The 15,854-nt window shown below is 44.1% G+C and overlaps 1 long non-coding RNA gene across 1 annotated transcript; it reads right to left on the bottom strand.

Annotated features, from left to right (window-relative positions):
- Positions 1–771: 771 nt before the first annotated feature.
- On the bottom strand, positions 772–13,949 carry LOC310650605. The gene is made up of 4 exons (XR_014494402.1): positions 13,794–13,949; positions 9,109–9,276; positions 6,453–6,525; positions 772–886 (listed from the first exon to the last, which is right to left on the bottom strand). It is a non-coding gene; the product is annotated as an uncharacterized lncRNA (long non-coding RNA).
- Positions 13,950–15,854: the final 1,905 nt, after the last annotated feature.

Here is a 15,854-nt window from a genome sequence, read left to right as displayed (position 1 = left end):
GTGTGTGTGTAAGAGAGAGAGGGGGGGAGGGGGAGAGACTGCCAACTCTTACCACAAAAAAACCCAACTAACTATCTCCTATTTTATGATAAGGTCAAATAAATTGAGGTTTACTTTTATCGGCAGAGCTCTGGATATCTGGAGAATTTTGAGCTCCTCTTCCAGCAAGGCATTAAGAAGTCTTATTCCAAATCTTGGAATGCTTGTCGCTAACTAAATAACTAGCTTTTTTTCTGACGGGGGGGGGGCATAAACCCCTACAAGTCAGCTCCCAATTACATCCTGGAGAAGAGTAGGAATCTGCTCTCTTTGACCCTTTTGCATTATTCCCTCCAAGCAAAATCTATACAGCTCAATAAATGTCAGTCCTTTGGCCTAATCCCCCCCCTCCTTTTGCCTGCTGCTTTTATTAGCATTTCCTCGCTTTGTTCTGCTAAATTCAATTTGTGCATACTACTTTAGAGGAACCTGATTGAAAAGTATGAGTATGAGGTCATCTGAAACAAAGAAAAGGAGAAACAACAACAACAACAGTAACAACCAATCTCCAGAAAGCCTTTAGCTAATAAAAAGGATTTTCTCTGCATTTTTTATTCGTGTTAACACTCGCCGGAATGTCGTATTTACAAATATACAGGCACCGCTTGTTGTAAAATTCTTACTGAGAAACCAATCAGAACATAATTTACAATGCTCCCTTCTCAGGGCTGTTTTTTCTGCAAAGGAAGTTTTGCAACTCAGCAGCCTTGCAAGAGGACTCTTCCCCCCCCCCCCCCGCAGCTAAGGAGGACTTTTTCTTCCTTCCTTCCACCTTTCCGTCTCAAGAGGCACTGGTTGAAATATTTTTAGAAGCTGCAAGCATCGCCCTCACCTTGGCCATAAGATCCTGCAACAAACACAAAAGAGGCATAAAACGAGATCAAGTCAGACGGCAATAATAACCAAACCAACCTTTGACAAAGGTTTGCTGAGCATCTCTTCAACAGAGCAAGCATACTTCTTACCACCCAACTCAGCGATTCCACCTTGCCAAAAGAAGGGGATATTTGCAACTCAGGACTGAACCGTGGGGTCCTTGGTTGCTCTCTGAGCTGGGCTGTTTTCTTGCAGATGTTTCATGACCCAGCTAGATAACATCACCAGTGCTAGAAGGGAGCGGGGTGGTGGAGGAGGAAGACCGTGGGGTCCTTGGTTGCTTTCTGAGCTGGGCTGTTTTCTTGAAGATGTTTCATGACCCAACTAGGTAACATCATCCATGCTAGAAGGGAAGGGGGGGGGCTTGCTTTCTGTCTGTAAGGTAAAAGGTCAAGGTTCCCCCGCACATGCGTGCTAGTCGTTTCTGACTCTAGGGGCCGGTGCTCATCTCCGTTTCAAAGCTGAAGAGCCAGCGCTTGTCCGAGGACGTCTCCGTGGTCATGTGGCCGGCATGACTAGACGCCAAAGGCGCACGGAACGCTGTTACCTTCTCACCGTAGCGGTCCCTATTTTTCTACTTGCATTTTTACGTGCTTTCGAACTGCTAGGTTGGCAGAAGCTGGGACGCGTAACAGGCGCTCACTCTGCTACGTGGCACTTGGGACTCGACCCGCCAAACTGCCGACCTTCTGATCGACAAGCTCAGCGTCCTAACCCACTGAGCCACCACCGTGTCCCTCTGTATCTCAATACAATTTCTCCAATCAAGGAACTCAATAAATAAAAAGCTTAATCAAGGAATGATCAAATACTCCCCCCAAGGAAAAAAAACCCACTCCCTTCTAGCACTGATAAGGTTCCCTAGTTCAGTAACGAAATGTCTGTTAAGAAAAGAACCGAAGAGCCCAAGGGCTCCACAAATCCATCTCAATGGAGAAAATGTAAAATGGAAGGGCAAGTACTGTAGCTTCCAGTCTGCTTACAAATTCTGTCAAGGGTATCTAGCAGGCCCCCCCCCCAAAAAAAAACAAAAAAAACCACGTATTTTAGGTAAGCTACGTTTGGCTAGCCGTCTCATTTAATTGCTTGGGATGACTTGAGATTTTTCAAAAGGAGCCATTTTTAGGGCGACTCCTGAAAAGGTCAGACCAGAGGCGAGCTGTGGCTTCACAGACACTGCCCCAAAGGGGGGGGGGGAAACTCTTGTCAGATCAGAACACTTCTATCAAACCTGCCAATGCCCTTTTTCCAATGCTGGCTGTGGTTGAACTCATGTCTCATGTTTTATTTCTCACCGATTCCTAGATTCTACCTTGCAGGACGCCTATCTCCTTGAATCCTACTGTGCTCTCTTACAAATCTGGGAGTGTTTTTTTGCTCCAGAAAGAAATATTATGATAGCAGAAGGCTGGTTATAATCAATGCTGTAATCATTACGTATAAAAACATAGAACGATTGCAGGAATTAGGTTATATCTAGTTTAGTGAAAAGAAGGACAGGACAGCAGTATCCCAATACTTGAGAAGAGGAGGTCAACCTGTTCTCCAAAGCACCTGAAAGCAACTCAAGAAGCAACGGATGGAAAATAATCCAGGAGAGAAGCAACCTAAAAATATGGAGAAATTTCTTGGCTAGTGAGAAAAATTAATCAGTGGAACGACTTGCCACCAGAAATTGCGGGTGCTCGCAACACTGGAGGTTTTTAAGAAGAGACTGGACAACCATTTGTCTGAAATAGCCTAGGGTCTCCTGCTCAGCAGGGGATGGGACTAAATGACCTTCAAGGCCCCTTCCAATTCTGTTATTCTGTAAATAACCGTGCAAAGCAGTTAACCAGCATTGTGTAACAAGACTTGATTTGCCCACATCTCTACATTTTGCAGAGAAATGTGGTTCAGCATATTATGTGAAGGTTTTTTGCAACTAGAGAAAGCAAGAAACTGGCTCCCAAAATTTCAAATGGCCAGTTTCAGTATGCCTGGAAATATTTCCTTGGCATGGCTGTGCTGCAAAATTGCTGGCTTCTGTCCAGCCACTCTGGAAAATTTAGCTAACAGGAGGACATCCAAGATTTTAACCACGGCTGTCACTAAAATGTTTACAACATTTTCGTAATGCAGAAAAGGCTTTCAACACACAGTTTCTCGTGCCCGTTTTCTAAACAAGGAAGCAAAAAAAAAACAACCCCTATTCTGCGTTTCTTTTTCTCAGCAGTGAAAAAAGAATCTTTTAACTGGTGGTCGTTTCCCAAGGTTTGAAGTCAAGACTCCATTTATGAAGCTTGACAGCTTTTTTTTTCATCTCACCCTTTGAAAGGTAAGCAGCCTCTTTCGACAGTGGCTTCAGTCATCTGAGTATCAAAAATCCTCTTTCTTTCAGAGAGGAAAGGGAACATCCATTCTGTGATCGCGCTTAGGAAAAATGGTGCAAATGGTTAAAATTCATCCATTGCAATGCCTCGAAATTAATGTATGAAGAAAAACTCCCAAGCATATTTAGAGACAATCCTACCAAGTCAAATTAAATTTGCAATAAACCCAAGAGCCTTGGTGGAGCAGTGGGCTAATGCCTCCTTAAGTACCACCAGCTGCCTGCCATTAGTGCAGGTTCGAGTCCCACCAGGCTCAAGGTTGACTCAGCCTTCCATCCTTCCGAGGTTGGTAAAATGAGGACCCAGATTGTTGGGGGCAATTAAGCTGACTTTGTAATAATGCCGCTTGGGGTGTGTGTGAAAGCCCTAATAAGCAGGCATACACATAGAATGAAGGCTATTGCTAAGCTTGTAAGCCGCCCTGAGTCTTCGGAGAAGGGCGGATATAAATGGAATTAATAAAAAAAAAAAGATAAAGTGTTTTGTTTTTTTTAGGACAGGGAACCTGAACAGGGCGATTGCTACATTATTGTTTTCTTGACCAGGTTGCGTGAAGGAAAGCTGAGCACAAGAGACGGGGAGTTTATATGTGCTGTTCTTAGTGTGCTGAAGGAAAAATATGCCTATTTAAGCTACTTTCTAATCCTTTGACCAACCAAGGAAAAAAAAAACCCACACATTGTTATTATATCCAAATCTGTAACTGAACCTTATCACAGTTTTTCCAGTGTCCTTGTTTTTCCACTGCTGTACTTAACAGCATAAGATAATTACTTTTAAAGTAATTACTGGTACTCTGATTTATTTATTTATTTATTTGTTTTATATACCGCCCTTCTCCCGGAGGTCTCAGGGCGGTGTACAGAGCAATAAAGTAAGAATACAATAAAGCAATAAAGTGAGAAAATTTTAAAACCCAAATCCATCAGGCCAGGCCGGCTTGTTGGAATAGATAAGTTTTTAGATCACGCCGGAAGGAGCGAAGGTCGGGGGCCATCCGGATTTCAGCGGGTAAGCGGTTCCAAAGGATTGGCGCACCCACCGAGAATGCTCTCCCCCTGGGGGTCACCAGCCGACATTCTCTGCTCCCGTAGGTAATCCGGACCCATGCCATGTAGGGCTTTGTATGTCATCACTAGCACCTTGAATTTCACCCGGAAGGCAACTGGAAGCCAGTGCAGCTCACGGAGCAGAGGTGTAATATGGGAGTATCGGGAGACCACCAAAAGCACTTGTGCAGCTGCACTCTGCACCAGCTGAAGCTTCCGAGTGGTTCTCAAGGGCAGCCCCATGTAAAGAGCGTTGCAGTAGTCAAGATGAGAGGTCACAAGTGCATGGGTGACTGTACGCAAGGCATCCAGGTCCAGATAGGGTCGCAGCTGGCGCACCAGACGAACCTGGGCGAAGGCCCCTCTAGTCACAGCTCCTATGTGATCTTCTAAGGAGAGCTGTGAATCTAAGAGGACACCCAGATTGCGAGCCTTATCTACGGGGGGGGGGGGTAATAACTCGCCCCCGATATTAAGAGATGGAATAATCTGAATATCCTGACATGCCGGTATGATAACTTTAATGAGGAAAAATGTTACAAAAAAAGGGCAAGGTGTTGTGGGTTTGGGAATTGTCTAGATTAAAAGTACCAAAATGCCCATCACAACGAGTCAAGGAAGGGAGATAGACGGATCCCAAAGACCCAAAGTTGCTTTTTTTCAAAAGGCAAGTGGACTTTCTTGGTTTGTTTTTTTCTTTAAAAACATTTTGCTTCTCATCCAGTTAGAGCCGAAGAAGCTTCTTGGATTTGAAGCGAAAGGTTTTCAAGGGGGGGGGGGGAGAAACCCTTCCAAGTTAAGTTCAAGAAAGTCTAATTGCCTTTTGGAAAAAGCAACTTTGGGACAACCATGACTGGATGATAGGGACTCTCCATAGAGGATGGATCTAAGACTTTTTATATATATATATTGCAAGGACCGAAAAGGAAGATGATCAAAAGTCTACCAGTGTTGGGAGCAGAAAAAAATTTGTCTGTAAAAGAACTGGAGAAAGACATGGGTTTGAGACTGGGTTTTTTTTGGGGGGGGGGGGCTATACTCACTCATTCCTAATCACCAAGTGACAATCCAGTCTTTTCATAGACACCTCCAGTGATGGGAGCATCCACAACTTCTGGAGCCGAGTCGTTCCACCCCTTACTTGTTCTCAGCATTAAGAAATTTCTCCTTAATTCCAGGTTGCTTCTCTCCTTGATCCACTTGTTTCTTATCCTGCCCTGTGGTGCTTTTGAAAATAAGATGACCCCCCCCTTCCTCTCAAATACTTGAATACTGCTATCATGTCGTCCCCCACCGGTCCTTCTTTTGTCTAGTTCACAGGTCTGCAACCCGCGGTTCCGGAGCCGCATGCGGCTCTTTCAGCCGTCTCCTGCGGCTCCCAGTCCTCTGCCATGTGCAGTCCAAAAAAAAAGTGGGACTAAAAAAGTTCAACCAATCAATTCAAATATGCAGGGTAGGTGCATATCTCGCCTTGGCTCCACTCTTCAGTCAAACCCTGTTCTGCACATGGTTGCATGTATGCGCATGCGCACATATTTTTTGCGGCTCCCAGTTTTTCATTTTGTGAGGGAACCAGTTCCGAGTGGCTCTTTCACTTCTTTCAGGTTGCTGACCCCTGGTCTAGACTAGCCAAATCCAAGTCCTGCAACCGTTCTTCACGTATTTTAGTCTCCAGGCCTTTAATCATCTTAAGCTTTTGCACTTTTTCCAGACCGAACATCTTTTTTTGTAATGTGGTGACCAAAACTGGATGCAGTTTTCCAGGTGTGGCCTTGCTAAGGCTTTATAAAGTGGTACTAATGCTTCACGTGATTTTGACTCTATGCCTCTGTTGATAATAACCAAGGATTGTATTTGCTTTTTTGGCTGCTGCTGCACACGGCTGGCTCACGTTTAAGCGATCGTCCACTGGGACCCCAAGGTCACTCTCACAGTTGCTGTTTTTGAGCGAGGTTCCACCTCATCTGTACTTGTACCTTTGGTTTTTCCTGCTCTTCTCCCCATGAAATTTCATTTATTTATTTTTTTTCATTATTTTAACCCGACACCCCGCAAGACGAGCAAGAACTGCAGTAATTGCAAAGCCTTGTAAAATCCAGGACACGTTTAGATGTACCTGAGTGATTTTGCTCTGAACGGACGACACAATTGCCGAAGAGATTTGGCCCTCTTTTTCCAAAGGAACTCCCCTGAAAATTTGAGAAGTAAAGAAGAAGAAAAAAAAATGAACTAATTAGCCGGGTTAAGTCGAGCAACTGCAATTAAACATGAAAAACAGAAGAACGGTGGAATGAAGGAAACTGGAAGGTTTTTGCATCCTGCATTTTTCAGGAAATTAACGCGATTAGTCTGCCTTTTAGACATCTTGTAAGATCAGTGGGGAAAAAAAATATAATCAGAGGAAATTTTAGGTTGGACTCCTGACACAAGGCCTGGACCCTCTCCCCCTGCAAATTCTCATCAGTGGTGCATCCTTAACGGGCATCTTCTCGACAAATATTCCCATGGAATTAATAATTAAAATTAAGCTACTTCTGCAACATTTGCCGATGACCAGTTTTCTCAGACAACACCAGGCTGCACCTTTTTTTTTTTTTTTGGCAGAGAAACAATTCCCTGGAACATCTCCCAAAATAAAGGGGGAAAAGAAGAAGAAGAAGAAAAAAAAACACTCGTTCCGGGGTTTTCATGGAAATGCGAGAAAATAAAATTAAAAACGCAGCTCTGAGAGACGAGCCGGGCAAAGCTTCAAAGGGGAAATCGGATTCCACGGACAGCCAGCAAAAACATCTATTCATGCCGAACCCTTCAAATTGATTTGAGATGTCAAGAGCCAACGCGAGGCTTTCAAATAACTTCAGAGAGACTGCAATGCCATTCAGAGATTCGACGGTCTCCGTGCGGTTTTCCTGTCTTAAAACTTGGTTGGAACTTTCTTTCCAACTAGGGACAAGGATGGGGTGGGTGGGAGAGATGCCGAATGGATTCTTGGAGAATGGAAGAAACAGCTGGCCAGGGAGGAGTTTGATGGCTTCCACAAACTCTGCTGAGGAGAGAGATTTGAGCTGCTCTGGGCTTTTCTCTCCCTCTGCTGATAGAATGTGCTTAGACAGGGTTGCTAAGGCAGAGAGAAAAATTCGAATTTACTCTGATGCTCTTCTTCACATTTTTTTTTCTTTTTCTAGCACGGACTTTAACAAAACAGCCCAAATCTTTTTCGGATAACTGGGTAACTTTTTATATATTTTTTAAAGGGAATATTTCAATAATTTTATCAAAATAAGTTGTTGATGCGACTCAGATGAAACTCTGCAGGGTTAATATCTTGGTTCATGTGCTCTAAAGGATCTATCATCCTTATTGTTTTAGTTCATTCTGCCCACCGCCTCCAAAAATGAAGCGGCTGTAAGTATTCTGATGCTTCCGTACTGATCTAATCCTTCTCCAAATCGAATTGGAGAAGATTGAACCTTGTTTGCTGCTGAAAATGAATCTTGCCACAGTCGAATTTCCTATTAAAATCAGACTGGAGGCAATACATGTCAGTCAGGGGTAACAAAAGATCAAGTTGGAATTCCTGCATACAGGTCTGTCTGTCTGTCTATCTCCAATCTCCATCCATCTGTCTACCCACCCACCCAACCTATCTATCCATACAAGTCTGTCTGTCCAACCACCCATCCATCCTCACCTATCTATCCATACATGTCTATCTACAATCTCCATCCATCCACCCACTCACCCGCCTTACCTATCTATCCATACATGTCTGTCTGTCTGTCCATCTCCAATCTCCATCCATCCTCCCTACCTATCTATTCATACATGTCTATCTCCAATCTCCATCCACCCACCCACCCACCTAACCTATTTATCCATACATATCTCCAATCTCCATCTGTCTACCCACCCACCCACCCTATCTATCCATACAAGTCTGTCTGTCCATCTCCATCCATCCATCTTACCTGTCTATCCATATATGTCTATCTCCAATCTCCATCCATCCACCCGCCTTATCTATCTATCCATACATGTCCATCTCCAATCTCCATCCGTCCGTCCTCCTTACCTATCTATCTATACATGTCTATCTCCAATCTCCATCCATTCATTCACCCACCCACCCTATTTATCCATACATATCTCCAATCTCCATCCGTCTACCCACCCACCCAACCTATCTATCCATACAAGTCTGTCTGTCCATCTCCAATCTCCATCCATCCTCACCTATCTATCCATACATCTCTATCTCCAATCTCCATCCATCCCTCCATCCCTCCCCACCTCTGCAAGCAGAAGCATCACACAAAAAATATTGGTTTTCCGCCGGAGGTAAGCAGGTTGTTCTTTTTCTTTTCCTAAGCAGGAGAGCATTGAAAAAAGCCAGCATGTTTTCCTCGCACTTCAACTCCACCAGCTGAGCCCATCGACAGAGCTACTGTTATCTACCTAAACCTTCTTCAACTCCTCTCCGGTATTTCACGAGACGCAGGAGGGCAGTCAAACAGGTAACCAGCTGAACAACCGCAGTGCACCTTTGTGATGCTGCAGCATTTAAAATTCTAACATGCTCAATGCCCGCTTTCCGCGTTCGGCCCAAAGGTTCGGAGAAGAAACGTGAACCGAGCTTGGATTATCATTATTATTTTTGCTCTGGCTGGCAGAGAATCAGCAAAGCATCCCCCCACTTTTTAATCATTATTTGCTTTCTGATTTGGGGTTATTTATACGCTCGGCCGGAATGGGGGCTCTTGGGGGCTTGTTACCCAGAACGCTCTTGGCTGGATCCTCGACTCTCCACAGGAGAGATGCTGGCTGAGTGGCTGGAATTCTTATGGGCGGATGTTTTTCCTGGGGAGACGGAAGGCGAGTGGGATCTTGCTTTGGACTTCGCGTGGGCGTGCAGCCGCCTCTTCTTCTTTTCGTGGGGGCTTCTGAGAAGGGAACAGGAACACACAGCACAATCCCGTTAAGTCTAAAACAGGCCAAGAAAACACAAACCAACCAAGCCCAAAACCACGGATTGCCCTCTCGTTTAAATCTTCTCTTTCACATCAAAAACGACTTATTTTTAATTTACTTAATGTTCCCTAAGGAGCCCCCGATTGTCGGAAGAGTTTCCTCCAAACCCAACTGTGCAAGTCGGGCCCAGGTGCCAGATGAAAACAGGAAGACCCTGGAAAATTCCAGGCGTTCCATTTTAACTTTTGCAAGCTCCGGGGGAACGGTGTGAAAATGCTGGCTGCTTCCCGGAAGGCACAAAAAAAAAATAAATTGTCTCAGGAATAGAGCCAGCTCCAGTCATGGTGGCCAACATTCGTACAACCAAGACGTTTCTCTTACTGTTTAGCTATAACCTCCTCCACTAAAGGAGAACATTTGTAGCTCAGAGTTGAAATGAGGAATCCTTGGTGCCCTCTGAGCTTGGTGGTTTTCTTGCAGACGTTTCTTGATCCAAATTTTAATTTTAGTTTTAATTTTAATTTTAACTGGGGTTTTACTTATGCAGGGACAATATATATATATATTTTAATCTGTTTTTAATTTTTGTATTTTTGTTTTCAATCACCCTGTAAACTGCCCTGAGTCCTTCGGGAAAGGGCGGTATATAAATGTAATAAAATAAAAAAAAATAAAAATCAGCTCTGGCACTGATGGTTATGCCAGGTTTGGGTGACGAAACGTCTGCAAGAAAACCAACAAGTTCAGAGATCCCCAAGGACTCCCGCTGTACTTTTGATCCATCCCGAGAGCCTGGTCAAGACGCATCTCGTACAGAAACCAACGTACTGCTTCTTGCACTGATGATCTTTTTAAAGTTTACCAATATGTGGCTGAGACTTAATATGCGCAACAGGGAATCTGCACCATAAACAACAGCTTTCTTCCATTCTTCCCAGCCTGCGTGAGGTTGCTTTGACCAGGTTGCACAACCAGCCAATGTAACCGAAAATTGCTGTTGTTAAGATGGCGATATTTTACAGAAAGCTCTCTCTTTACAGAAACGAAACAAGAGGATAAGCTAAACACTTGGCCGTCTACTGAGCTGTTGAGATAACACCCAGCCTTGTAGCTGGGAACATTTTCTCCCAATCGAAACAATATCCAATTCTGTTATCAACTGCAAACTTTCCTCCTTAATCTCCAGTCTCTACCCGGAGATATAAGCAGGGATAGAATGTCCACGCTTGCCGAAGAAGTAGGGAAGAAAGCCTATTTCAGATATATATATATTTGGCCTCCAAAAGAGGCACCAGGTTATAGCTACACCACTTGCAAATTTTTTTTAAAAAAGGAGGAAGATGGGATAAACACCAGATAAATCAATCAGGAAACCAAGAAAAGATTGAGAGAAAGCAAACCCCAAACCGGGGCGGATGTGATGCGCTCAGATCGATGCATGCATGGACGGGTGACCGCAGCATCTGTTGCGGGTTATTGTGAAAAATTCATTAGTTTTCATTACAGGGAGGGAGGAGTGGGGTGGGTGGGGGAGGAATTCGGGGTGGCTTAATTTACACCGGGACCTCCTTGCCCTCTGCAGACAAAGGAGGCAGCTCGGTCTCAGCTGCACTAAACGGGCCCTGTACCAAGCCTTGATAAACAGAGGTGACCTGATATATCATTATCACTCAACTCTGACTCTCCTCACATCAAGTACCCAAAAGCCCAATGTGCTGTTAACGTTATCCTATTTTAGAGTTGCACGCTCAGAATTGACAGGCCAGCAAAAGATGTTTTGAGCTGGCAAGGATGGCTATCCTAGAGAGACTTTTAGAATAGAATAGAGCAGGAAGGGACCTTGGAGGTCTTCTAGTCCAGCCCCCTGCTCAAGCAGGAGAATCTATACAAATCTCAGAGAGGTTGCTTCTCTCTTTGGTCAGTTTCCAACCACTGTTTCTTGTCCTGTTTCTGTCATACGTCGAGGACTATCTGCACATTTCCAATATAGGAAGCTTCAGTGGTGTGCAGAAAAAGATAGCATAAATGTCAAATACAGGTAGAACAGAAGAGAGCTGGAAGGGACCTTGGAGGTCTTCTAGTCCAGCCCCCTGCTCAAGCAGGAGAACCTATATCGTTCCAGCTTGCTTCTCTCTTTGATCAGTTTCCAACCATGGTTTCTCTGGTCCTTTGGTGAATAATTTGACCCCCTCTTCTTTGTGGCAGCCCCTTAGATACTGGAAGACTGCTCTCAAGTCTCCCCTATTTCTTCTTTTCTTTAGCCTAGCCAAACCCAAACACTGATATTGAGGTGATGCTCTACCTGCGATTAAGGGCTCTTTTGGTTTGTGTGTGTGTGTGTGTGACACACACACACACACACACACAGAGAGAGAGAGAGAGAGAGAGAGAGAGAGAGAGAGATGGTAGATGATAAATGATAGATAATAGATGAGAGAGAGAGAGAGAGAGAGAGAGAGAGAGAGAGAGAGAGAGAGAGAGAGAGAGAGAGAGAGGGGAGAGAGAGAGAGAGAGAGAGAGAGAGAGAGATGGTAGATGATAAATGATAGATAATAGAAGAGAGAGAGAGAGAGAGAGAGAGAGAGAGAGAGAGAGAGAGAGAGAGAGAGAGAGAGAGAGAGAGAGAGAGAGCCAAATCAATGAGAGAAGACATCTGGTCCTCTTAATTAATTAAGACTCCTGAATTTTTGGGCCACGGTACAAGCTAGTCTTAGGGGGTGCATTTCCCTGGGGGGGTGCTATAAATGCGCATTGAAAAAACACAGACTGAGAATAAGCCGAACGCAAATACGATTCAGCACAGGACGTCCTCAACCTTACAGCCTCAACTGAGGCCAACGTTTCTGATGCTGAGTCGTTCGGAGAATTTTGTCCCGTTTTACGGCCTTTCTTGCCACAGCGGTTAAGCGAATCCCTGAGGTCCTTAAAAGTGAGTAACGGGGTTGTAAAGAGAATCGGGCTTCCCCCCCCAATGACCTTGCTTGTCAGAAGGTCGTAAAAAGGGGATCGCGTGACCCTCCCCGGGTCACGGCGACCGTCATAAGTTAGGAGTCCGCTGCCTACCGTCTGAATTTTGATCACCTGACCACGGGGGAGGCTGCAACGGTCGTAAGTGCGAACAGTGGTCCTAAGTCACCTTTTTTTTCAGTCCCATTGTTAACTTGGAACCGTCGCTAAATGAACTGTGCCTGTCCTTCTATCTTGTGGCTGAACATTTACAACCCTTGGAAGGAGAGGCGTTAAGATCTCCTGCACGTATCTCGCCGTCGTTATACCGCCGTGGATGTAAATGGGTAGGCATTTCTCCGTGGAGAAGCCAGGGTGTAAAGGCAGCACGCGGGGACAAGGCAACCCACACAGCATATTTTAAAACCTCGGGCAATGGAGATGGATGGGACTGCCTTACGCCATAAACATCGCCTTCCTCGAGAAGATTTCTCTCTGTCAGGGCTGTTTGCATTCCTCATAACCAAAGCCTCCTAAATCAGAGAATAATTTGAGCCATAAAGATGCTGAAAGGCGCCCAATGTCACTCCTGCTCTTTTCTATATATCACCCTCCTGGACTCGTGTCTTAGTCTATGAGCGTTGTCTCTTTGGCTTTCTTGCAGGCTTATATTTGCAATTATTATTAATAAATTGGGACCCGGGCCCAGAGGTGTCTACTGAAAGGATGTCCAAAAAACACAATCAAAATAAATCTCTCGGTTTTATGCCCTTCGGAATCGGGGTCTCAGCGCCGTAACCTAATTCCGTTGCTCATCTGTAATGAAAAGGGGGCACCGAATCATCTACAAAATCTAGGGAAGGAAGACCACAGGTTTTTTTCCCCCTAGCCTCTTTAGTAAAGTTGATGCAGAAAGCATTCCCAAACAATGTCTGGGCTCCTTTTAAAACATATCCTTGTTTAGCTCCATCACTGGAGGTTTTAAAGAAGAGACTGGCGGTCACTTGTCTGAGAAGGTATAGTTTCTCCTGCTTGAGCAGGGGGCTGGACTAGAGGACCTCCAAGGTCCTATTCTATTCTATTCTATTCTATTCTATTCTATTCTATTCTATTCTATTCTATTCTATTCTATTCTATTCTATTCTAATTCTATTCTATTCCATCCCTTTCCATTCCATTCTATTGTTATTCTATTCTATTCCATTCCATTCCATCTCTTCTCTTCTATTCCTATTTTAATTCTATTCTATTCTATTCTGTTCTGTTCTAAAGCAACTTTCCGACTGATCCTCGCACCTACGAATTTCAGAGGTCTGTAAACCAAATGAAAACTGAAGATTGTTAAGAACAGGTGTGGTTTCACTTTGCAGCCAGTTCATTTAATAGCTGGCCTGCCAGCCTCAACTGTGGTTGTTAAACAAGGACTTTCAGTATTCTAAAAAGGAATGGAGAAAGTGACGCAAAGAGCTGGACAAAGCCATCTAAGTCAAGGAAGCCTGAGTGTTCCCGTTCTGGAGTAATGTTCTGCAAGGACACGGTGTACCTGGAACGGGTGCGTCTCCTGCTGATGCCCGGGCTGTTGCTCACACGATAGGCAGTCGGAACGCTCCTCTCTTCTCGATGCCTTTCGGGGGTGTGTGCCCGTCTTCTCGGCGATCTTGAGCGAGACCTGAATGGGCGACAGGGAAAAATTAAGTTCACCCTGGACAGCTTTTGAAAACCTTCGTTTTGTGATAGGGGCACGCCACCAGGATTACCAAAGAGGAGCAAAAAAATTCAACAGATCAATAAAAAAGTTGAAAATGTGGGTTTGTTACACCGTGAACACTTTGAGAAAGAAGAAAGAAAGAAAGAAAGAAAGAAAGAAAGAAAGAAAGAAAGAAAGAAAGAAAAAGAAAGAAAGAAAGGGAAAATACAGAGAAAAAAGCAAGAGAGAGGAAAGAGAAAGGAAATAGAGAAAAAGGGAAAGAGAAAGGAAATACAGAAAGAAAGAAAGAAAGAAATACAGAAAGAAAGAAAGAAAGAAAAAAGAGAAGGAAAGAGAAAGGAAATAGAGAGAAATAAATAAATAAATCCTGGAGATGATAGATAGATAGAAAGAATATACTGGAGAGAGAGAGAGAGAGAGAGAGAGACGAGAGAGAGAGAGAGAGAGAGAGAGAGAGAGAGAGAGAGAGAGAGAGAATGAGAATCAATCAATCAATCCTGGAGTTGATAGATAGAATGAATATACTGGAGAGAGAGAGAGAAAGAAGAAAGAAAGAAAGAAAAAGAAAGAAAGAAAGAAGAAAGACCGACCACCAGATATGCAGCAGGGGGGACTGACTGTCAGCTCCCTGAAGATGCTTTATCTGCTCACTTCCCCCCCCCCCCGCCCCCAACTATTTTTAAAATCCCAACAGAATAATTCTGTCTTTAAGTGCTTAAAAAGGCAGGACGCAGATTAAGTAATTTCCAGATGTAAAACAACCATATCAGAACTGATGTTACCATCCTCCAAAGAGCCAGTTTTCATTTTGTACGGCCCACAGCACAAGGCTAATATCAAGAGAGCCTTAAGCAGCACTTCTAAGATTTGCATAGCAATGACGAAGTCTCCTACATGCACTTCCCAGCATGAATTCACACAATGAAGGACAGGGAGAGCAAGGTCTCTCCCCTTTCACGGGATTCTGTTTTGCAGCTACTTTAATTATTTATTATTATTATTATTATTATTATTATTATTATTATTATTATTATTATTATTATATTATTATTATTATTCACCCCTTTGGGTTTCTCTTGAGGTATACATCAACGCTATCATTCTGGGCCACCCTAATCCTCAAAAACTTTAAATTAGAGGCGGTTTCTCACCTTTCTAAAAAGGAAAGGAAAGGAAAGGAAAGGAAAGGAAAGGAAAGGAAGACAGGTCTGGGGTTACAACAGCTAAAGAAACACCCGTGAAATACCTGTGAGGAGACGTCTTAACTCTCTTCCTGCCCACAAAATGATCTAAAACTTCACTGCCTCTTTGCCCTTTGGAAAACAACCCCCTTCCCTGCTGGGAATCCAGACTACATTCCACCCCACTGGAATATCAAAAAGCCAAGTTACTGTGAACCATTACAGGTAGTCCTTGATTTACGACCATAACGGAGCCCAACATTTCGGCGGCTAAGCGAGACAGTTAAGTGAATTCTGCTCCTTTTTAGGACTTTTCTTGCCACAATTGCAAAATGAATCCCTGCAGATGTTCAATTAGTCACACGGTTGTTAAGTGAATCTGGCTTTGCTTGTCAGAAAGCCGCAAAAGTGGATCACATGACCCCGGGGACATTGCGACGGTCATAAATATGAACCAGCTGAAAGCGTCTGAAGTTCGATCACGTGACCATGGGGATGCTACAACGGTTGCAAGTGTGAAAACCCTCCTGAGCCCCCTGTCGATGGCCTACTCTAAATGCAGGGCAGATCTGACCGTAACGTTGCTGGGAAATCTTACATTCATCAGGAGTTTACAAAAGGATGAAGGCAACAACAGTAGTCAGAGGAACAGTAAGAGGAACAATGCCTGGTTTGGAAGCCTCCCTGCTTCAGACAGGAAGGCGGTGCGGAGAGT

The sequence above is a fragment of the Vipera ursinii genome, assembly GCF_947247035.1.
Source record: "Vipera ursinii genome assembly, contig: scaffold_359, whole genome shotgun sequence".
Taxonomy (NCBI): Eukaryota; Metazoa; Chordata; class Lepidosauria; order Squamata; family Viperidae; genus Vipera; species Vipera ursinii.
Note: the sequence above shows the minus strand (reverse complement) of the source record. Positions and strands in the feature narration are given on the sequence as shown.